The 23,632-nt window shown below is 40.0% G+C and overlaps 1 protein-coding gene across 3 annotated transcripts in view; it reads right to left on the bottom strand.

Annotated features, from left to right (window-relative positions):
* Positions 1 to 23,632, bottom strand: part of JAZF1 (JAZF zinc finger 1) — a 461,275-nt gene that overhangs the window by 419,948 nt on the left and 17,695 nt on the right. For all 3 annotated transcript variants that reach the window (XM_072964775.1, XM_072964778.1, XM_072964777.1), the window contains exon 2: positions 11,981 to 12,154. The gene's annotated coding sequence lies outside the window, so the exon portion shown is untranslated. The remainder of the gene's footprint in view (positions 1 to 11,980; positions 12,155 to 23,632) is intronic.

Genomic DNA, 23,632 nt, shown 5'->3' with positions numbered 1-23,632 from the left:
GCGTGTTATAATCAATCACTAGCATTATTCATTTTGCTGCTCAAATTGTTCCAGATTTGGCCATTAGGATTCTCTTCAAGTTGCTTCCTGTGTCCTTTTGAGATGTCTCTGTTATTGTTTGAGTACTTTATTATGTTCTGGCACAAAAAGATGTTTTAGGCTCATTTTGTACTTTCTCTGGTATCAGCCATTCCTTCAAGGAGCTTTGATTCCTTTTAGTGGAGAATGGTATTTAGTAACCAAGATATGGGCTCTAGATGTGCCCACTGCTACTGGAGTATCATTGATTTTAGGCCTTCTCTGTAGACAGAACTAGGACACTCTGTCTGTCTGTCTGTCATCTATTTATCTATCTAACCATGAGTTCACACTGATACAATCCCAGTCGAATACTACATACTTTTTTCTAGCCAATTCCCTTTTTATATTTGTAGTTCTCTTTCCAACAGTGAGAAACCCACTAGCTTTGATATATTTATTTGCTTAATCCCACCGTATGTAGCTACTCTCCTGGCCACACAGACTGTCTCCTCAGCCACACTAAAGTCCATATAAGTTGAGAATCCATGCTCTTAGCCCTAGTGTTGTTCCAAATCAACCACTTATAGCTTTCCAGTAGATATTTATTCATTTGATCATTCTTTCATTTGTTCATCTGGCAAATGTTTACTGAGTATCTTGCCTACGTCTGGCACAATGCTGAATGCTGTGGATACATCACTGAACAACCAAGGCAGCCAGAAACTGACCTCATGGCTATTACCCTAGACCATGTGTCTCTGCTATAGGCATACTTGTTTTTATTAAAATTTATTTTTTAATTAAAGTAGAGTCAGTTTACACTCTGTCAATTTCTAGTGTACAGCATAATGTTTCAGTCATACATATAGATACATATATTCATTTTCATATTCTTTTTCATTATAGGTTACTGTAAGATTGCTTTTATTAAAACTTAAAGGTGGTTGTACACATGTACCTATATGCCTATGTTATATATAATTCTTATTCTAGAATTGGGGCTCAGTCATTCTTCACATACCCATTTGCAGTCTCCATGAGGTCCCAACTTAAAGAATGTTCTACATAGATATACGTGGATAAACATATAGATAAACACATCTTATTTGTTAGACTTTATCTGGCTCTGATTCTGAAACACAGTAGGCATAACCAAGTAAGAATGTGTATTTCTCTCTGGTATGTTATCTGTTAACCATACCAAGAGTTATACACTTTAGCTTCAAATCTGTGAATCTGCATTTTGTCATATATTTCAGAGTGACTTAATGACCTGATTCATTATATTGCAGTAAAATACAATGGGTTCTTACAAAGGAAATGAAGTTTAAATATATAGCCCTAATACTCTTCTGCAGGTCACAGTGTCCCTTGAACATAGTAGGTTTTTGATAACAATGGGTTACTTTAAAAGTTCTATATATATAATTTATGTACTGCTATAGTATGTGTTGATTAAGACACATTAACAGTTATTTCTTGCTTGTCTCCACCCTGCCCACTTATCCTACAGTTTGGCATTTCTGTTGCCTTTGTAATCCAACCCTTTGAGAGCTTTTAATTTTTTCTTTCATTTTTCTATTTACTGTGGCCACACATCCTGCTGAAGAGTCTTGGCAAAAACATCCTTCCAATTTTTAACATCTGTAAATATAGGTTTTCAGAATTACACTGGAGTAATTCTTACACCTCCTCCTGGGAGAGAAAATGCTAACACAGATAGTAGAAACTGTTTATGAGGCCTGATTAGTGGCAGATAAGATGGCTTCTAAGAGACTCAATTTGGGGATAAATGAGTTACTTTATTTGCCATTTCCTTTAAAAAAAAACCAAAAACCAAGTCTGGTTTTGTTCAGACCCCTTATTACATTTAGCTTCTGTTCTCATAATCCATCAAAACTACTAGCTGAAAGATCAAAAACAGAAATAAGCGTTCCTGTTTTGAAGCATACTATTTAAATAACTGCAACCCCTCGAACATGTGGACTTATCTCCTGTCTGCTTCTAGGACTGCCCGCAAACTACAGTCAGTTGTCTGCTGCATCCAGTGAACTCTGAGGAGTGGATGAGAGCAAGCCACTCTTTTTGGATGGACACTCTTCATAACTGTACTCAGTCGAAGCCTGAAGTCTTCATTGGTTTTAGCCTCTCATTTCAGTAAAATTCAATTTACAAACTTTTTTTCATTACCTGTCATGCCTTTGGCTGGCCACAAAAAAGGAACTAAGAAATGCAGAGCAACTGAGACAGACAAAAGATGCCCTTGCTGTCCAAAGTCTCTTACATGCTCATTTCCAATGATGATAAAGTAAGATTTGCTGAGAACTTATTCTCTGTACAGATTCTTCCAACTTGAGGTGAAATCCTTCTAAATGCATGCTGTACACCACCAGTAGACACTCTGCTTTTGGAAGGGCTTCTCAAAATTTATCAAAATTAATCACTGGGGAGAGAGTATTTAAAAAGTAGATTCAGGCCACCACCAGAGATTCGATTTGCATGTTTAGAACGGGACTCAGAAATTTTTTACAAGCTCCTGGTATAATTCTGTTGTGATAGATCGTACTTCGAAAAACACTAGAGCATTGGGGGAGGACTCTTGGCTGACACAATATCCACGTTTATGTGACAAATAACATTCCTAGAAAGCTATATGCAAACACATTTTTGGTGAAGTCAGTAGAGTTCTGTGACTGACCCTATCCTTTCTGAGGGGCATTTCTGATTTGATGTCTGTAAACAGCACTTGAATGTAACCAGCAAAGCCCTCTGCACAAAGGAATATCTTAGTGGTTTACTTTGTAAGATCAAGAATACATTTCTTATGTGAATAGATAATCACCCTCTAATAGGTAGATATGGATTAGCATGTGGGAAGTTTTTTTACAGAAATGGAGCAATCATTCTCAGATCACGAAACAATGACAATTGTTGAATCTACTGGCTGAAATCCCTTCTGTCCCCGTTTCTGCGTTATTTTCTGTTCTTCATTATAGATATGGTTATAGTTGTTCTGCTAATGGATCGTAGGCTGGGATGGGGGCTGTGTTTGTGATTGTGTTTCCAAGAGCGTCCATCTATGGGGAGCTCACCCTCACATCGGCCTTCCAGCTACAAAACGGGGAGACACTGGGGAGAAGAGTCTTTGAGTTAGAGCCGTTGCTTCTCAAGCTGGATCTGGGCCCAAAGCTCCCGCACTCAGAAAACAAACCCAGATTCAAATTTTAAACATTCATAAAAACGAGTATGGTGATATTTTTGACCTGCTGCCAACTTGTTTAACCTTTTTTCTTTCTTTCTTTCTTTCTTTTTTTAAAAAATCAAATTGCTGGAATATGGTGTGTGAGATTTTAGAGCCAAACTTTTTTTTCCTCCTGTTGGAAAAAAAGTTCCCCAGAGTGAGAAACTTCGTGTCACATTTTAGCCATGAAAGGGGGCCGCTTTCTCATTGTCAATGATAAAACTGCAATTCTCTGCACATAATGTGACAATTTATGCCCTTGGCATCTTACAGTGTTAACAGGCCTGGGGAGCATAAATTCTCCCCATGCTAAGACAGAAGTGGTCCTCACGACTTTGCTGTGCCATCCCATGTGGCTCTGGTCGGAGAAGTAAAACCAAACCAAACACATTCAATAAGAGCAGATGCTTAAGTACTTTTTAAACCAATGGCTTTGTGGAGCTGTTTTTGCTTAAGGAGAGAATAATTTGAAACACCTTTCCCACCAGTTCATCCGCCCAGGCAGCAGCTAAGCAGCTCCGTGGGGCCTCTCCTGCTCTCGGTGTCTGCAAGGTTAGGTCCAGCAAAGGGCGAGTATGGCCCAAGCCGCCCTCACTTGGCCACAGGTTTCAGACGACATCTGCAAATCATTGTGCAAAACTGAAAAAGTACAAATTCACCACAGCCTGACTCTCTCGAACTGAGTCTGATATTTCCTGTTTTGAAGGTTTCCTTGGTATCTTACACATCGACTGTGAAACACCAGCTGCTTTAAGTGACTTGAATTTATAGACCCTTTGATCAATTATCTTAACCGATTTCTGGGTAATGGAGAGGAGGGGATGAACCATCCGTTTATGAAATATAAGGCTTAATTTTAAAAAATCCAGTCTTTTAGCAGATGCCATAGACAAAGTCTTGTCTTTTTTTTTCTCCTTATTTAATTTGCTTTAGCAGTGGGGTCTTTTCTCGCTAATGATATTAACCACCCCCCACCCCAGTGTTTTGCAGCTAAAGCAAACGGGAAATGTCATCAAAGGCAGACTGAAAGTAATACTGTGCCTTATCTCAGATTCTCACTCTTTGCTAATTCATTGAATTTGTACTATTCTTAGGATTTTTTTTCCCCAAAATAGAATAGTGAAAGTGAAGTAGCAAAAGAAACAATCTCAGATGATGAGCTTGGTCTCCCAGCTGAAGGGCAAGTTGAAAGCAACAGAACCAGTTTTCATTAGGCTGTTGTATTTTCCTTCTTGTTAGAAATTCTGAAGTGATGGTTAGGGCTTACGAATGAGCATGGACATTAAAACATGCAATAATTGGACTTGGTTTGTCTAGAAGCCAAAGCAGCTGAGCAAACACCCACCAGGGTTCATGGTATTGTGACATTTATGTGTCATGTACTGATGAAGCTTAGCAAATATTTCAATACTAGTCCTGACATTTATCAAATGAAAATCCTCACTTGGCCTCTGCTTGAATACTTCCAACGCTAGGGTCCTTAGTATCCCGAGGCAGCCTGGTTGACTCTAGTCAGTTCTGTTTGTAGAATGTTTCTCCCCACTAAGGAGGCCAAATTTATCTCGCTGAAGCCACATCCATTTATTGAATTAATGAATTAACAGTTACTGAGTACTTTGTCTACACCTTGATGGCTATGAGATGGTCTTTGGTTTTGTGAAGGCTCTGCCCTACTTCAATGTTACTCAACCCCCCCTTTTTTTTTATTCCCTTGAGAAGCCTTGTTAGACATTTGTTTCCTGATTGCCATCCCCCCATGAAATTTTAATATCACAGATATACTGTATATCTGATTATATACTATATGTGGATTTGTGCTTTTACACAAAAAAGTAAGGATTTTCTTTTTTCTCTTCAAGAATGAATTTCTGCCCCATGGGGGAATAGTACCCCTACTGAGAATACACTGTCTAGGGGGAACAGCAGACACATGAGCAAATAGCTAAAACCTGATATCCCTGCCAGAGCACCTTATTCTCTGTTCTCTCTTGTTCCCACACCTTGCACAGACTTCTAGAAAGACTGTGTTTTTCATTTTAAGTATTTGTTTGGCCATTTCAAGTGGATTGCATGATTGCCCCTCCCAGTCTGATCCTCCCCTGCCCACTCCCCCCAAAAAAGATATGTCCACCAGGAAACTGTGAATGTAAACTTATTTGGAAAAAAGGATCTTTGCAGATGTAATTAAGGATTTCAGGATAAGATCATCCTGGATTAACTGGAAGGGCTTTAAATCCAATGACAAGTGTCCTTCTAAGAGAAAGGCAGAAGGAGATTAGATACAGACACGGAAGAGAAGGCCATGTGAGATGGAGACAGAGAGTAGAGTGATGTGGCTGCAAGCCAAGGAATGCCAATGCCACCAGACACTGGGAGAGATTCTCCCCTTGAGCCTCTGCAGGGAGTATGGCCTGGCCAAAACCTTGGTTTCAGACTTCTGGCCTTCAGAACTGTGAGAGTAAATTTCTGTTGTTTGTAGCCACCAGGATCATAGTAATTTGTTATGACAGCCACAGGCAATGAACACCCCACCTCTCTTCCTAGAGACACACACCCAGCGTCTTGCTCATCTGTGTTGTCCTAGTGCACAGCCTGCTGACTGACACATAGCCGGTGCTCAGTTTACATAGCACAGTAGGAACACTGAGTGGGAAGCAACTCTAAGCTTACTGCCTCCTCTGCTAGATGGAAATACCTGAGGGTTGAAGCCATGTACTCCTTCCCTTCCTCCTACTCTCCCCAACAGTCTTCTCCTGTGTAGGCTAAAGAGTCCCCTATCTTACATTTTTATGTTTAGAAACATGCATTTTAAAAATGTAAAATGTTAAAAAAAATATAGAGACACAAAACTTTATGTAAACCAGATGATTTAAAAGAGGTTCTCCTGTAACCTGCTTTTTCCTGTCGTTAAGTAACATGTCATGGGCATCGCTCCATGTCAATAAATGTAGCTACACATCATCATTGTAATAACTACCTGGGTTTCCATTGTACAGCTTATTACAATTTATTTCACCAATCTCCTATTGATAATGCTAATGTCCCTCTTAAGTAGCCATTCTGGAATAGCCATTTTGACACAGGGTACTGTAAATCTGGCCACACCAATGTAGTGGAACTGTTACTGCTTTTGACTTGAACACTACCTTTTTTTTAAATGTGGCAGATGGTTTCATTAGTGTTGTGAGCTAGTTACTACTCTTTTTGGATAGCATATTGCTGTCTTCTTTTGACCCTTTGATTAACTAAAACCCTTATTATGTCTTTTAACCTGAAGAGTTATGAAGTGAAGTCCTCCTAATTTGTGTTGAGCAACTGATTATGCATATTTACAAATAATCCATGTGGGATTTTCACATATCCTTAAGCATAACTTAGGCATGGTCTTGTTTTTTCTGCTTTTAAATTGAACTCTATATCATAAACATTATTTTCCATACACTATGGATTTTTCTTTAAACTTGTAAGATTTTACATTTATCTCTGTTAATTATTAAGAAAAATGGATTTTCTCTTATTGTGTCAACTCACTGAGATAATTCTGGAACTATACTTGTGCTCCATTATTCCAGCCATTCACACCAAATAAGCAGGTACAGGCATACCTTGGAGATATTTTGGGTTCGGTTCCAGATCATCGCAATAAAGCAAATACCGCAATGAAGTGAGCCACATGAATTTTTTGGCTTCTCAGTGCATATAAAACTTATTTTTACACTATGCTATAGTCTATTAAGTGTGCAATAGCATTATGTCTTAAAAATAATGTGTATAACTTAATTTAAAAATATTTCATTGCTAAAAAAATGCTAATCATCATCTGAGCCTTCAACAAATCATGGCAGCAACATCAAAGGTCACTGATCACAGATTACCATGACAAATATAATAATAATGAAGAAGTTTGAACTATTGCGAGAATTACCAAAATGTGACATAGGGACACGAAGTGAGCAAATGCTGTTGGAAAAATGGCGCTGATAGACTTGCTTTACACAAAGCTTCCATTCTTCAATCTGTAAAAAAATGCATCCCCTAAGTGCAACAAAATGAGGTATGCCTGTATCTTATTTTTTCCTCCACGTTAGGGATTACAGTGTTGAGTAGTACCAGGTAAGAGATGAAACTTTGATTCTTACCTCAAAAGGCTTCCCTCCTGGTTGATATTAAACTCCTAATGGACATCTTGTCTTCCATTAATCTCCTCCCATACGATACTTCTATCAGATGGTACTGGGTTTTGTCTTGGCCCACTCAGGACAGAGCTTGCATCTTTTTGTCTTGCATTCCCTGTATACTTAGTACAGAGCCTGCCTGATGTGCAACGTAAGAGGAGCCCATTGACACTTGTTGTAAATTGAATTGTCCCCAAGAATATAATTAATTCGGTGTGGTGGATCCACACAGCCTCTTAGCAATCAGCACTTTCTTTTCCACTTGTGCATTAATCATCTATTCAATAATCCATTTCTGGAATTCACAAGAGATAGACGCCAAGTTCACTGGATTATATCCACCTTTAGCCCGTTCTTGAAAGTCAGGAGCTGGGAAAGCTTTGTGCAGGAAGTGGGGCTTCAAGCTGGTGCTGATGGACAGCTTTAATTTGAGTAAAGGGAAGAGAAGGAGAGGCCATTTGGAAACCAGAGTTTCTTTGTAGTAAATGTGGTTGGAAGACAGAATTGCTCACAGACACAGAAAAGAGGTTCACATTAGTGAAATCTTGGCTAAGCAAGCACCAGGACAAGCTTGAAATAGAGACTGTGGCATTGGAGGCAGAGAATGGCCTATTCTCCTGGGGGACACAGATGGGAGAGGGAGAGGAGGCCGGCCGGTCTCTGCTTCCTATACCACGTTCCCTCTGCAAGGTTGTTGTGGTGCTCACTTAGCCGAGATTTAACTAACCCCACCACCTTTATTCGTAAAACCTCAAATATGTAAAAAATAATATTTATTACACCATACTTGTCACCTTTTTCATTTCTAGATGTGGCCTTAGTACCCAGCCACAATGTGGAAAAATAGATGAGTGTGAGCAGGAAGACCAAGGTGGTACAGAAACATCTTTTGGTCATGAGCTGAGAATGGCTGAGAAAGTAACTTGGGGAATATAAACCTCACTGATTCAGACTAATTAGTACTAATACAAGTAGAAGTGCAAAGTCTGAATTACTGAATACTTAGGAAAAGAAAGGAGAGTCATGGGTGTTCAGTAACGCTAAGTAACAAATGTCTGCATCTGCAGTGTTCCTCATAACGCAGCATCGCGGGTGCTGAGTTAAAATGGTGAAATCACAACATTTTTAAGATTTCTTGAGTTTCAAACTTCTATAAAGTTGTTAAGGGTCAAAAAAGAGCTGCTTATTAATATCATCCAAGTGTCTCTGCAACCCCTCCCTCTGTCCTACCTCCTGTCAGGCCTGTGAGACCTTGAAAGTCACAAGTTACAGGAGGAACAAGACAATATATGAGTCTGTCAGTTGTCACTTCTGAGATCCCACTGAGCTCCCTATGTCACCTGCTGCATAACAGGGTTGTTGCAATGGGAGTCAGGTGGTGCTGGAAGGAGGTAGGCTTGGTCTCAATTCACCCTTTAGAACAGGGCAGGCTCTTCATGAAGGGAGGTGCTGGGGGGTGTCCTGTTCATTGCAGAGGCTCACCCAGTGGGTGAACCAGGCACACAGTTCAAGGGACAGGAAGTAGCAATATCCTGTCTTGAACTGGGCAGATGCTCAGTATGGAGCTAATGGGGAGGTGAAGGAATCGCCTACTGGGAGGGCAGATCGAGCTACTGACCAGGGGCTTGTGCAGTGGTGATACAATTTGATCCTCTGTGGAAGACAGACCATCTCAGCATGGTGCCCCAAGCAGAAGCCCAGCCCTACAAAGTGCAGAGATGGACATGGGGTAAGGTGGGGCCTCTGTTTAACTCAAGATTTAGATATAGGCACCACCTTACCAGAAGGGGACACTGTAGAAATGGGTATCACAAGGTGGGTTCCCCAGGAAGCAGATTCTGGGACTCAAATAAGCATGCTGGAGGTATATTCAGGAATACTTTTGAGATCAACATTTGCGGAAGACAGAGATGGGAATCAGGATTGAAAAGAGAGAGCAGTTAGCTGAGATGCTGTCCCAGCAAAGGCCTTGGCTGATTCCATGGGGAAACTTAGAACTCCTCAGCATTGTCCTAAGGTGGAGAGAGAGATCCAAGGGGGTCAGACCTTGATACTCCCACACTGATCAGTCAACTGGGTGCCATCTGCCATTGGAAGGAGGTGTGGCTTTGGGCTAGAGACTTTTCAACAGAAGTGATTCTCAAAAATGGCTAACAGCTGAGGGCCATCTTCTGGCTGCACTCGCAGCAGCTGGGGGAATAAGTCCTTCCTTCCTGAAGGGGGATCTGGGGAGCACATCACAACATCCACCTCAGTAAGTTCCAGACTGGGGGACAAGACTGCCCAATGATGATGAATGACAGAATGGGACTATTAGCACTTTAATCAGCGTGAAAGGGAAGACACAGCATTATATTAAATCTCACTGGATTGACCTTGATGGGAGGGGAGGCCAGTGTGAGGGAGTGGGTTATGAGAGAACGGGAAGAACTGTCCATTACTATGTGCATACTTCCTCTCTCTGGACCCAGTTGCTCTGGACCCTGGGGTGGGATGGGGAAGAGGGGAGGGCAATGGTGCCCGAGTTTACATTAGTTAAGCGATCAGCGATCCCAGCTATGAGAAGCTGAGGAAGACAGAGATGGGGAAACAAAAGCACCTCTGTGGATATTGTGGGACACTTCCTCCTGTTCATTCTAGCAAATCTTGTACATCATGACCCTATGGTTTATAATGCCATAAAAATGTTCAAACGGTCAAATCTAGTCACCATGTGCAAACATACAATTTTAATTTTAAGAAGTATTTGTTGAGGCATCGATGCAATTTTGTTCCTTAGGCCTAAATCAATATTCTTTTATTATGAGATTTCCATTGTGTTGTTCCAGCCATTTTGTGTTTCAAGACCAGAACAGGAGATTTTTTACTAATTTATTTTTAGAGAGACTTGTCCCCTCTCTGCACAGCTCAAAGTAGTCTTTGATTTAATACCATTTGGAAGGCAGGAAGGAGGGAAAAATTGTTTAGATTGAGTCCAAGAATAGAAAATTTTTATACCAAAAAAAATTTCCCCTTTAAAAAAAATAAAGTGAGTAAGCAGTGGGGAACTTGTATTAGAGCATGTTTCAATGTCAGTATTTAATATGTCACAACATTTGGCTCATCTTGGCAAATTATGAGATTTTTCTAATTCCTAAGGTATCATTAAACAGCTGTCGTTTCTTTTCTAAATAACATTAACTCTGCCCCCTCCCCAACCTGGATTGTCAGGTTTCAATATCCTGAATTTTCAATGCAATGGTGTCAAATTTCACTTGGGAATCCTTTCAGAGATTGTGGATGTCCACATCTCATATTAGGGGTGTGACTCCACAAGAAATGGTCAGGAGTCTCCTGTTCGTGAAAAGACTCAGCTGTAGCGGCATCTGGACAACACACTTTCAAAATGGGGTTATTTCATAATTGCATCAACTCTGTCCAAGAAAAGAGAACACATTCAAATTCCCTGTAATTCAAACCATTTGTTAGTGGAGCTCTCTGTCCTGAGCTTGAGAGGACTAGTATCCTTGAGAGATTGTTGTGTTCCAAACTGTCCACGTCCACCTAGTTTGAAAATCTCATTCTGGACTTGGTGCTCTGACCAGCAAAGTTGTAGGAAGAGATGCTTTCCAGGTGAGAAGGATGAGATGCTGCCCTGGGTTGGGCACAGGCTGTGTCCATGTGCTGAGATTTGTTTGTTATTTATCCAAACCCTCCCACTGGTCAGTCCAGAGGTTTGGTGCTCCTAGGATCCCCAGGTACATGTGGTTTCTTACTACATGGGCAGAAGCTGGCTGTGGCAGGAGACAGCGGCAGGGAGAAAAACGAAGCTTGGGGGCCCAAAGAAAACGAGGTCTGCATCTTGTTGCTGGCACATTTTTAGCCTTAAACAAGTCATTTAACTTCTCTGCACATCAGCTTCCTTGTTTATACAATCTCACACACACACACACACTCACTCACTCACCTCACATGGTGGTGGTAAGAACTAGAGATAACATATCTGAGATGCTTAGCACACTACCTGGCCCACAGTAGACATCCAATGCCTTGGAAGTTATTATAATTGTTAGCTATTACTAAATAAAGTCTATGAAAAGGGTCTTTCTGTATAATCTAAATCCCCGCTGTGCTCGTCTTATGCCCAATCTGGCAGCAAAAAAGGTCTTGCTGATAGCATCCATCTTTCCATTCACAAGTCACCTGAAATATATGGCCTTCTTCCTAATGGGATCCCAAAGGTCTGCTAGGTTTCCTGGCAATGAGTCAGCAATTCAAGCTGGTCCAGGTACAGAACAAAGCTGTGCCAACAGCCACATTCCATGCACAGAACACTCCCCGACTGGGCTATACACGCGGCGGCCATGTGTGCCAGCCTCTCGGGCCTGGCTCACCAGGCAGCTGCACAAATTGCTTCGAACATGAGGTTATTTATGGCAAAACCAACCCTGCCTTTGGCCTAGCTCTTGTTCTTATTGCTTAAATGATAGTATTAGCGCTGGGGTAAGACACGCAATGTAGGAAACCAAATTCCACAGACAAACGTTGCCAGGTGCAGACTTACCAGCTCCGACTGCGCTGGACCTTGGTTTACTGTTGGCTCTGGGGCTTCACTTCCCTAAGTTGAAGACAATACACCGCTCATCAGCAACAGAGAGGCAGAGAGCAACAGTCTGATTTTTCTCTAATTTTGCAGTTGTGAGCATTCTCAGCAGGGTAGTCTGACAGTGGTTATAACCTTGGAAGTAAAGTTAAAAGAAAATATAAGTAAAAGAGTACCTAGGACCATTTCCAGTTTTTGCCTCTCACTTCATCCTCCATCTGAAGAAGCTTAGATAGATGCAATGGTCTTTTATTCTCGGTGTTCCCTAATTTTCAAGTCAAATTAGCAACATATTGGAACCACACTTAAAATGTAATGGGTTTTACAGATTTTTCTGATCCAAATTTCCTCCATCCCTAGTCAATCTAGGGTCCTTTGGTGGTGGGAAAAGGGAAAGAGGGGTGTAAGCCTTGGCATTGATTTTAGGAGAAAGGGCCAATAGGAGAAGTGTGAACTTTTATAATTTTGCTTCTGCTCCAAGTCCTTATGCCCTATGAACCAACCAAGAAAGTAGGCCCATAATTGGCCCAGTGGGACTGAAATCAAATATTTTTCTAAAGCCCTGTCAGTGTGAATGGTCATCTGTTTCATCAGGGACCTTAGCTTCAGCAATGGAGGGGTGCCAGGAGATGATGTACAACTTGGGACTGTGACCAAGTCCCTTTTCACTTTGATACCTACATTTGTACCTTATTCAATAGTGCATTCAATCAAAGGAATATTGTTCAAATATTTATGCATATTCTACTATGTGACACACACTGTGCCAAACACTGGAGAAACAGCTGTGGATTTTGTTTCCTGTGTGGCAGCTCTGGGGAAAGGGTGCCGTCATGCCCGCCAAAAAATCGTCAATTCTTATTTTATTCGCAGGTGAATTACTTGATGAAATTATCGCTGTTGGTTCTATTCAAGGCCTTTTAAATCGTATACTGGGTGTTATACAGAGGCAATTAGAAGGAAAAGTTAACACCTTGAATTTCCCCTATGGATACAGGCATTCAGCCATCACTGGTGGGATGCAAGACAAAGTGCTGACTTATGTTCTTTGGAGTCACAAAGGTTAACCTAAGGAGTGTACTTATACCTAAGGAAATATATCTATAACCATGTTCATATCCATATATAATGTCAATATCTACATTTTTTTAAGAATAGTTCACTGTCTTCTTATCTGACACGCTCCAAACTGTTAAATCCCATGAAATCTCTGAGATGGAGAAGAATGGCCACTTGTTGAGGGTAAGCTACCTGAGTAGATGTAGTGTGACTGCTTGCTGCTTAGTTCACTTTGCTTCTCCTCGTGGTTTACAGTCCTTCAGATTTCCTTTGAGAAAGCTCCCCTTCTTCATAGGTTGAATTTTAACTCCCTCAAAGTGTCATGGGAGTGTCCTAAATGAACTACTTAGTATTTATAACTTAGATGATTGATTTCTTGAATATGTGTAAGCACCTCTGATTGTCCTTTGTGATTGGATTACTGCATTCTGTTGATTCTTATTTTGTGCTTGGCTTTATTTCTTTATAATTATGTAAGTTTAAAAAGCTAAAGCTCTAAACTGTTCTTAGAAACAATGAACAGTACATATATGTAAATTTTAAAAAATATGTGCAGTATATTGTATACAGGTATTTACATGCAAAATATTGTATATGTGCAGTCAAATCATAAAATTCTACTTAATAAAAATTAAAAAATTAAAAAAACATAATCTTCAGGAAAACACTAGAGGTATATTATTAGTGACAGAAACGCTAAGGTAACTGACTAAATTATGTACATATGTTCCAAGAACAATTATTTTGCCTTTGTTGGTTTTAATATTCAGATAAGCAATATAAATAAATTTTAAATTTAATATGCAATATTACCTTAGATTTTTATAAACATTTAAAATAACACTATGTATATATAATAAAACCAATCTGTTGGTGAATGTTTTTCAGGAAAAAAAAATGTCATGGGAGTGTCCTAATTGGCCTAAGCCAATGACTATATCTGTTTTCTCTGGCTACAGTATTGCTTCAGGAAAAGATCATTAATCCAATAATACCCACTGAAATGAGAGAAAACCTTTGCTAGTATTTCTGGAAAACAGAGAATCCTTTCTTTCCTCCATGGAATCTACTAGGTTGCATGTTATAGTGCATCAGAATGGAGACAGACATTTATTTTGTCATCCCAGGGAGAGCCCCCAGCTTCAGGGGTGATGCAGGGAGAAGAGGATGCTGTGGAGACCTTGAGGATAAAGCCAAACCACAAGAAGAAGAGCAGGGAAATGGAGAAAAGCCTAACCCTTGGTGACATTTTTTTTTAAATAAAAGTATAGTTGGCTTACAATATTATATTAATTTCAAGTGTACAACATAGTGATTCAATTATTTTATAGATTATATGCCATTTAAAGTTATTAGAAAACAATAGATTTCCTGTACAATATGTCCTTCTTGTTTTTATTTTATACATAGTAGTGTGTATCTTTTAATCCTCTACCCATATCTTGTCCCTCTCCCCACTGGTAACCACTAGTTTGTTCTCTATAGCTGTGAGCCTCTTTCTGTTTTGTTACATTCATTTGCTTTATTTTTCATATTCCACATATAAGTGATAACATAGAGTATTTGTCTTTCTCTGACTTATTTCACTAAGTGACACCCTCTAGGTCTATCTATGTTGTTGCAAATGGCAAAATTTCATTCTTTTTTATAGCTGAGTAATATTCTAGTGTGTGTATGTATGTGTATGTGTGTGTCTATGTATGTGTGTGTGTGTGTGTGTGTGTGTGTGTATAAAACACATCTTCTTTATCCATCCATTGATGGATGCTTAGGTTACTTCCATATCTTGGCTATTGTAAACAATGCTGCTATGAACAATGGGGTGCATGTATCCTTTTGAATTAGTGTTTTCTTTTTCTTTGGATATGTACCCAGCAGTGGAATTGCTGGATCATACGGTAGTTCTATTTTTAGTTTTTTGAGAAACTTCTATAATGTTTTTCAAAGAGTGGGTGCATGAATTTTCAACTCCACCAGCAGTGTACTAGGGTTCCCTTTTCTCCACATCCTTGCCAACATTTGTTATTTGTGTTCTTTTGATGATAACCATTTTGACAGGTATGAGGTGATATCTCACTGTGGTTTTGATTTGCATTTCTCTGATGATTAGCGATACTGAGTACTTTTTCATGTGCCTATTGGCCATTGATACTGTTTGAGCTTCTAGATCCAGCCTTATGCAAAGTTAGGTTTAAGTCTGGACTTCCCAATCATGTGAGTCAATACATTTCCTTTTCTCATTTGAGTCAGTTTGAACTGGACTTTGTGTCAGATATGATATATGGACACACATATGACATAAAGAGTCCCAACAGGTACCATGGATTTTGTACTCTTCCTGAATTTTCATTAGACACCTTTATATAATGATCAAAGTAAATGCCACCCAAAGGCATTTATAAATGCAATCCAAAGGTACATTATTCATATCTCTGTGCCTACAAATAAAGATCTAACTGTGATAAGTGGTTGAGGTGGCAGGGTGAAGTGGGAACTGAACCCATGCATGAGTGCAAAAAGCATCTGAGATTTTTTGGGGTAACATGATTTTCTGGAATAGCTCACTCTCCTGAATATTTTCATAAAACATACCTCCTAGGAAAACATCCTAGGACTAGACAGTTACTACTACTAGGTTTCCCAATGTGCTCCGTGCTCTTTTCCACTCATAGGAATGAGTTCCCATTCAGGACACACATCCAGTGGTTGCAGGTCCACACTGCTGGGCTGCATGAAGGAGGAAGAAAGATGTTTGTGAAGGAGCCAGGAAGAAGACAGGTTGCCCATGCCAAGAATGGAGTGTCTTTTATGTTCTTTGATAACTTTGAGATTTCCCCTTCCTACCTTTCTCCTCATCTATTAATGAGCATGAACTACATCCTGGCCTTTAATCATTGATATCATTTCATATACACTTTTTCATTATCCTCATCTCTCTTTTGCTCCTAAGAACATCTGTTTCCCAGACCCACTCTTTAGAACTGAGTGTATACATGGCAGCTTTCCCTATCTCTGAGCCACGGAGCTAAATTTCCTATGCACCTTCAAGCATTAAATTGAAAATTAAGCTAAATGTACCATATTTTGTTATAATTACAGCTTAGAAAAAAAATCCTTGTTAATTAGGTATCCAAGAAAGTTATGTGGTCCATATGCTATGTAGGAATTTATAGTCCACAGTAATAAAGTTTGGTAATAAAGGAATAGTGATGAGTGAAAGGGACAAATGTAAATTAACATTCCCCCAGATAAATCAAACAGTTTAGAAAACTGGGTCATTCATGGCAACCACATGCAACTAGTTATAATTGCCAGTTTCCAAGTGTCTGATTTTAGTTTCCTTAAAAAGATTTTTTTAAAAACAAACAGACATGATTTGAAGCTTAATATTCTGGTATCATTTGACAGTCACAGAGCAGCTGAGACCGCCACATTACAATCGGAAATTATTCTAATTATTCTTCTTGGAGTTTTTGGCATTGGCCTGGATAATGTTAGGAATTAGTGAGTTTTACCCAGACAAGGTCCCTTCCTTTGAGGAATTTATCCTTTACAACTATCTGCATTGGCCTGAACTGCATTGGGAACAGTCTTTCTTCATTGACCCAGAAGAGTCCCTTGCTTGATGATGATGATTGACATCATACTTCAAGCGTGTTCTCTGGGCAAGGTCCTGCATTGAGCTCTTTATATGAATTAATTCTTTCCATTCTTACAGTCTATAGAGGCAGTATATTACCTAAGATTTTTTTTCCAGGTGTAAGTGTGAAAATGCCAACTAGGGATGACTTCTTAAGTGATAAAGAAATGAATTGTCTCTAGGAATAAGAAGGTCTAAAGGTAGGGCAGCTTCAGGATTGGTAAATTTATCATTTGACACCATTAAGAATCTGGATTCTTTCCGTCTTTTTGCTCAAATGTTCGCAGTGTGTGACTTTGTCTTTGGCTCCCTTCAGGGTCTTGAGATGACTGCCGCGATTTCAGGGGTTGCATTCTTCATGTCAACCCTCAGCGGAGGCAGAGCGGACTCATTTTTCCTTGCATCTCATTTTCTTTAGAGGCAACTTCCACCTTTTGCAGAAGACTCTCATAGTAGGCAGGGAAATAGATGTTGAGTAGGCAGACGATCACATCTACTGTAGGCAGATCCCATCATTACCCCCATTTTACAGATGAGGAATTCAAAACTGAGAAAGGTTAAGTAGTGTACCCAGCATCTCTCTGCTGATAAGTGGTGAAGCTGGGGTTGAACTGAGGCAGTTTGACTTTACAGCAAAAGTTCTTGCCTACTGTACTAAACTGCTTGGCCATGGTAAATACCTTCCTAACTCTGAACAGGGACTTGGAGTCAGCTTAAGTGAAAGAAATAGATAAAAACTGTTCTTCATTTTTTCTCATCGTTATTCTTTCCCTTAAAAGTGCCTCTTTCTCTCCCCAGAGGCCAGTCCTGGATCCCACATGCTGATAGGGAAGTACAGGATTCTAGGAGAGTCTATGGGAGGGGCAATGAACTTGCCATTGGAATGAGGGTAGCTTCCCAGAAGAAATGAGTTACATTACTTCTACTGAGATCCAAAGAACAAGGAAGGGGATGTAATGTAAAGCATGGTGACTATAGTTAATAATACTTTATTGTATCTTTAAAAGTTGCTAAGGGAATAGATCTTAAATGTTCTAATCAGATGAAAAAATTATAACTGTATGTAGTGATGAATATTAAGTAGATTTACTGTGGTGATCATTTCAGAATATATACATATATTGAATCATTATGTTGTATACTGGAAACTAATCTAATTTTTATGTTAATTATAGCTTAAAAAAAATGAAAAATTAGCCAGGTGGATTGTGTGTGTGTGTGCGCATGTCTCTAGGATAAAGTATGTCAGGTAAAGAGAGAAGCAAACCAAAACAGGAGAATGGGGTGCAAATGGAAAATTTAAAATAGTTCAGAATAACCTGTATCAAACACAAAGGGTGGTATAGTTGAGAGATAAGGCTCTAGAAGTAAAAAGTAAAAAGAATTAAACACATTATTAAGCACATTAAGGAATCTGAACTATATTCTGAGATCAGCGGCGAGTGATTAAAAAGTTTTAGCACAAGGACTTGATCAGAATAAAATTTTAGCAAGAGCTCTCTGACTGCAGGGTGGAGAGTGGACTCCTGTAGTATTAAGGCTGTTTTTACAAGTCCAAATTAAGTGCGGGAGGAAGGCCACTATCTGTCTAATTCAAGTGCTCCCCTTGTACATTACCTGGGCCCTCCCTGTGGCTGACCTTGTTGGTCGACTCATCAGCCATTCCCAATTCCTTTCTCCTTTCTCCACATCCCACTTCAGAGACTGAAAAATCCAGACACTTGCTTTCCCAGCCATTCATCGAGGGGTGGTCTTGTGACCCAGTTTGACTATAGGCTTCAGGAAGAGTTTAACTTCTTGCCTGGAGCCATCTTTTGACCCTGAAGAGACATGACTAAGGATGAATGCCTACATGGAGAAGAAGAATGGAAGGGGCCTAAGTCCCTGATGGCATCGCAAATTCTTCAAACCAATGGGGCCAAGCTATCTTGTTCAACAAGCAATAAATGTGCCTATAATTTAAGCCAGTGTTGGTGACCTCTTCTGTTACCCACAGCAAAAAAAGCTTTCCTAGGAAAGTGGCGTGTATTAATCCATTACAGGGGATTTTCAGTTCTCTATTTTATTTTGATTGTGTATATACTTTTTGAATTCTTCAAGCAAGAGAAGGAAGTTTCTATAGTGTGCTTATTACACTGGCAGGTTAGAAGACAGCTCTGTAAAGCCTCTACTCCCTTTAGAATAAAATGTGCATGTGCAATGCAGTCCCTGCTTGGCCAGCCCAGAGAAGGCCTGGTGAATTCCTTCAGCCATGGCTCCATTTCTTGCTGCCCACACTTGGCATCATGTTGGAATGAAGTCCATTTGGCTTGTGACTGGATCTGGGGGACTAACGGCAATAGTAGAGAGGATCATGATGATTTTTTTTTTAAAGTACCTTGAAGTTTCAATAAGACTTCATGTTTGGAAAAAAATATTACTTATAACATGCTTTCCCTTCAAGCAATTTATGTTAATAGAAAAGTGTCCTGAGGAAAAATTAAATACAGCAGTGGGGCATGTTGTATTTTTCTCAGACACGGCACTTTTATTGGAATCCTAATGAAATGTATACCCATAAAAAAATGCCTTCCCCGCCCCCTGCCCCCACAACTGAAACATGGTCGACAGTAGTCACATATGTAGAATACCCAAGCCAACTCCACTGATTAATGTGTCGTCTGAGGCCTGCCATCACCTGACAGGATAAAGCTAATCTGAATCGACTGCACGCCACGTTTTTATGACATGGAGCTATTGAGAAGTACAGGAATAATTAAATGGAAATGTAATAGAGGAAGCTCTCTCTGAGCTCGGGCTGTCACAGAGTGTAACACCTGACATGGCTTCCCTGAGCACCAGACCCACTGCAATAACACTTTTTATGCTACTTTCTGAAGAAACTGGTGCCTCAAGTCGTCCATCAGGGCAATTCGTTCTGAAGAGAGCATGACAGCTGTGGCAGGTACAAAACAGAGGTGCCTTGTTCCACTGAGTGACACTAATTATGGGTAAGGGCTTTGTAAACACGCCTCTCTGTTTGAGGGAAGTGAACAACATATAGTAAAGCACCAGCATAACCAAAATGACGTCTATAAATAAATAGAAAATAACGGCACTTTTCTAATTGAATGCAGATAGGTAAATAAATCAAGGGGCACTTAAGCCTGCTTTGGATACAGTGAGTCATTTTCTACTCCTTGACAAAGTGAAAAAGGCAATTGGTTCTTGGAGTTTACCCAGATGTGGCATGCTGGAAAGAAGGCTTTCCACCTATACAGCTGCTATCTCAATGAAGTGTGTATAGGTGTGAGCTTGCATGGGTTTGTGTGCAAGGCTCCCTCAACTTCGAAATAAATTTTATGACATCATTTCAGACACTGGTTTGGCACTCTGACACTTAACTAGAGAAGTGATAAACATGATGATTATTTACCAGGCTAGTCCTGACCAAGTATGAGCTGAACTTGAGCACAAATAAACTCATGGGGCAATCAACAGGCTTGTGGGCATTTATTAACCTGAGAAGTTATACCTACCTATTGTAGGCTTATTTTAGGCTTCCGTTCAGCTGTGAGAGAAAATCCAAAATAACTGCTTGGACAGATAGAAATTCCTTTCCATCTCATATGAAAATACAGGCAGATGGTTCAGGGCAGCTATGATGCTCAGGGGGTCAGGGAGCCAGGCTCTCTCTACTGGGCTGCTTCACCACAGATGACCCAAACCCCAGGGTCATCACAGTGAGTGCTGTGTTTCAGCAACAGGATGGAGAAGACTAGGGCACACCTGCACTGTTTCTTGATTAGCTTCCTGGAAGCTGCCACATGACATTTCTCATTGGTCTGAGCTAAGTGGCGTGGCCATATCTAGCTGTAAGTGGGCTAACGATTTGTCTCCATTCCTGGAGGTAAAGAATGTTACTACCATAACGAAGTGAACATGGATACTGAGATGACTACTGGTAAGCTCTGTGTATTTGTTTCTGTTGAGGAGGAAAGCTGTTTTGTAGCATGTAATAAGACAAAACCTCCTGCGGCCTGGACCATTCCCATTTTCCCCATTCTTCTTTCCCTGAATTCCTCACTAAAACCACAGAAAGAGATTTCTTGGTGCAGGCCAAGAAACAAATCCTAAATGGAAGAATATTTCTTACTCTCCAGGGAGAGGTAATGGGAAGCCTGCACGGCTGGTTCCTTCTTCCCAAATCTTACTTTGCTGATGTCTGAATCCCACAGCACATCTTTCTTTAGCATGAGTCTAGATTCTTGTTCAGAAAGCAACTTCCTCTAGGAACGAGTTTCAATATCTATCACTTTTTTTTCCATACTTTTTTTTTTAACTGAAGTATAGTCAGTTTACAATGTTGTGTCAATTTCTTATGTATAGCATAATGTTCAGTTATATATATACATACATATATTCCTTTTCATATTCTTTTTCATTATAGGTTACTTCTATCAGCTTTTTATACTTTAATTTGAATGGGTTTCTGAGTTTCCTATCTTTTCTTGAGAGGTCTTTTTAATTAAAAAAATTTTTTAATTAAAAAGTTTTTTTTTTTTTAAGGTGGAGATAATTAGGTTTATTTATTTATTTATTTGTTTTTAATGGAAGTACTGGGGATTGAACCCAGGACCTTGTGCATGCTAAGCAGGCACTCTACCAGAGTTATACCCACCCCTCGATAGCAGAAGTCTTTGCCAGGGAAAAATGAGCTTGGGACTACCCATATAATTTATTGGAGATGAAGGCAGGTGTAGTACATTAGATATTTTTACGAATTATTTAGGATTTTGCTGTTTGCAGCCATTGGTTAAGAATTCTATTAACCTGTTTTTTTTTAAAGGAACATTTTACCCTGATAGGGTCTTTTTTCATCTAAGTAATTAAAAAATAAAGAAGAAAACATTATCCCCAAAACTTCTTTTCCTTTCCTGCTGAGTTTTTATCTCTCTGGTTTAGAGATGTATGACTTTGTGTGCATGAGTATGTATTAGTTAGGAAATGTACTTCGAGGGCAGGGAGTGTATGCATTAGAATTATTCTGTGTATGACAAGAACTAAGTAAATACAGTATTGTGCCAGGAGTTCACTGTGGAAGCAATTGCTTGGAATAGCATTTAGTGCCACTCTATCCAAGTCAGGGCTTTCATTGAAGAATTCTCGGAAGTGGCTATAGTTCATGAAAGGAAGGAAAAATCCCTAATGTAAAAAGAGAGGGCATTTTGGGGAGTCATGAGCTGAGCAGGGTGGAGAAGCAGAATAGAAACTCACATCATCGCACTCAGTGTATGCTGATTGATAGCAGAGGAGTAGGCCATGTGGAGGAAACTCATGTTGGGTTCTACAGTAAAGGAGTTGGGAGCCTCTCCTGAGCACCTACTGTATGACATGCACACTCCTAAGGGGTCTTTTATAGAGACCTCCATTTAGTCTTCATGACAAGCCTGGGAAACAAGTACAGTTATCCTGTTTTACAGATGAAGAAACTAAGACCAAAAGAAATTAAAAACCGAAACTCAAAGCTGGGGCTTGAATACACCTTGCTGACTCTACAGGCTCTAACTAACCACACTGGGTTTGACACAAGAGAGGCAGAAAAGAACGGGTAAGCTGGTTTAACCTGGGGCTCCTGCTCACACAGCCCTCACATCTCCCACTCCCCAAATTCTCACTTTCATCAAGGTTGGCCCAGCGGGGAGACTTGTCTCCAGGACTAGACATGGCCTCTAGCAGCTGGGAAGGCCAGTGATGATGATGTACAGTAAGCAGCAGGTCACTCGCGGTTCCTGGATATCACTGCGGGTCACACGTCCTAGCAGATGGGACAGGGCCTGGGAGCTCTAGTGGTTAACCAAGGCCTCTTGTTTTCTTTTTAGGCATTGTCCTGGTTCCCAATTAGCCAGAAGTTTTGTTTTGCTTTTAAGTCACGAACATCTCAGCTGTCAAAGTCTTTCCTTACTAACATCTGCAGCCATTCTGTCTTGGGCCATGAACTCATCTGATCTCTTACTCCAGGCTGCCTCAGATTTGACGTTGTCTTGGCCATGAGACCTTCAATGAAAGGCTAAGTGGTAAAGTGGTATTTGTGAGTCAGTGTTCCCTATGAGTCAGAAATAAAACAATACCTCAGCATGTTAGAGGGAGTATGAGGCCACCCTGTGATGAAACCCAAGGGACTCTTCCCCATCATTCTTCTAGGGTACAAAGTGTCTTATGATGTATATTGAGAGTCTGTTTTTGGTGAGAGAGAGGTTAGAACCTTGATACATTCATTTTCCCTTTTTTCTTCCCTTACTTCCTTCTTCCTTTCTTTCCTTCTTTCACTCTTTTTGACTTTTTACTTGTTTTGAAATAATAAACCTTAATAATTCAGGGGAAATTTATATTTCTCCTTAAACATTTTGATTGAGGAACTTATTCCTAATGTTAATTCTATTATTTAATAGAACTTTGGCAGAAGGGAAAAAAATACTGGGTTGGAAGCAAACAACAAACCAGAAACCAAACGAACCAAAAAGCAAACAAACCAATAAGAGGTTTTTGAATGGTGGCTAGACAAATGGAACTGAGTGATGTTAGCAAGTCACAAATTTGGTGAAGCTTCATTTTCCCGCAAAAGAAACATGAAGACAGGCAACTTGTCTCACCTCCCCCACGGGAGTGTTATCAGACACTAATGAAATAATCCACATGAAAATGCTTTGCAGACTCTAATGTGTGTTAAGAACATGGCTGGCAGTTTAGGTTCTGGTTTCAGATAGGTCTGGGAGCAATCCTTAGGTGGCATGACTTGGGGAAATGACTGTATCTCAGTGGTTCTCAACTGGGGGCAATTGTGTCCTGCCCTGGGGATATTTAGCAACGTCTGAAAACACTTTTGGTTGTCACAGCTGGGAGGTGGGGTGCTACAGCGTGTAGTGAGTAGAGGC

This window comes from Vicugna pacos, chromosome 7, assembly GCF_048564905.1.
Source record: "Vicugna pacos chromosome 7, VicPac4, whole genome shotgun sequence".
Classification (NCBI taxonomy): domain Eukaryota; kingdom Metazoa; phylum Chordata; class Mammalia; order Artiodactyla; family Camelidae; genus Vicugna; species Vicugna pacos.
The sequence above is the reverse complement of the archived record's forward strand: the minus strand, read 5'-3'. Positions and strand labels throughout refer to the sequence as shown.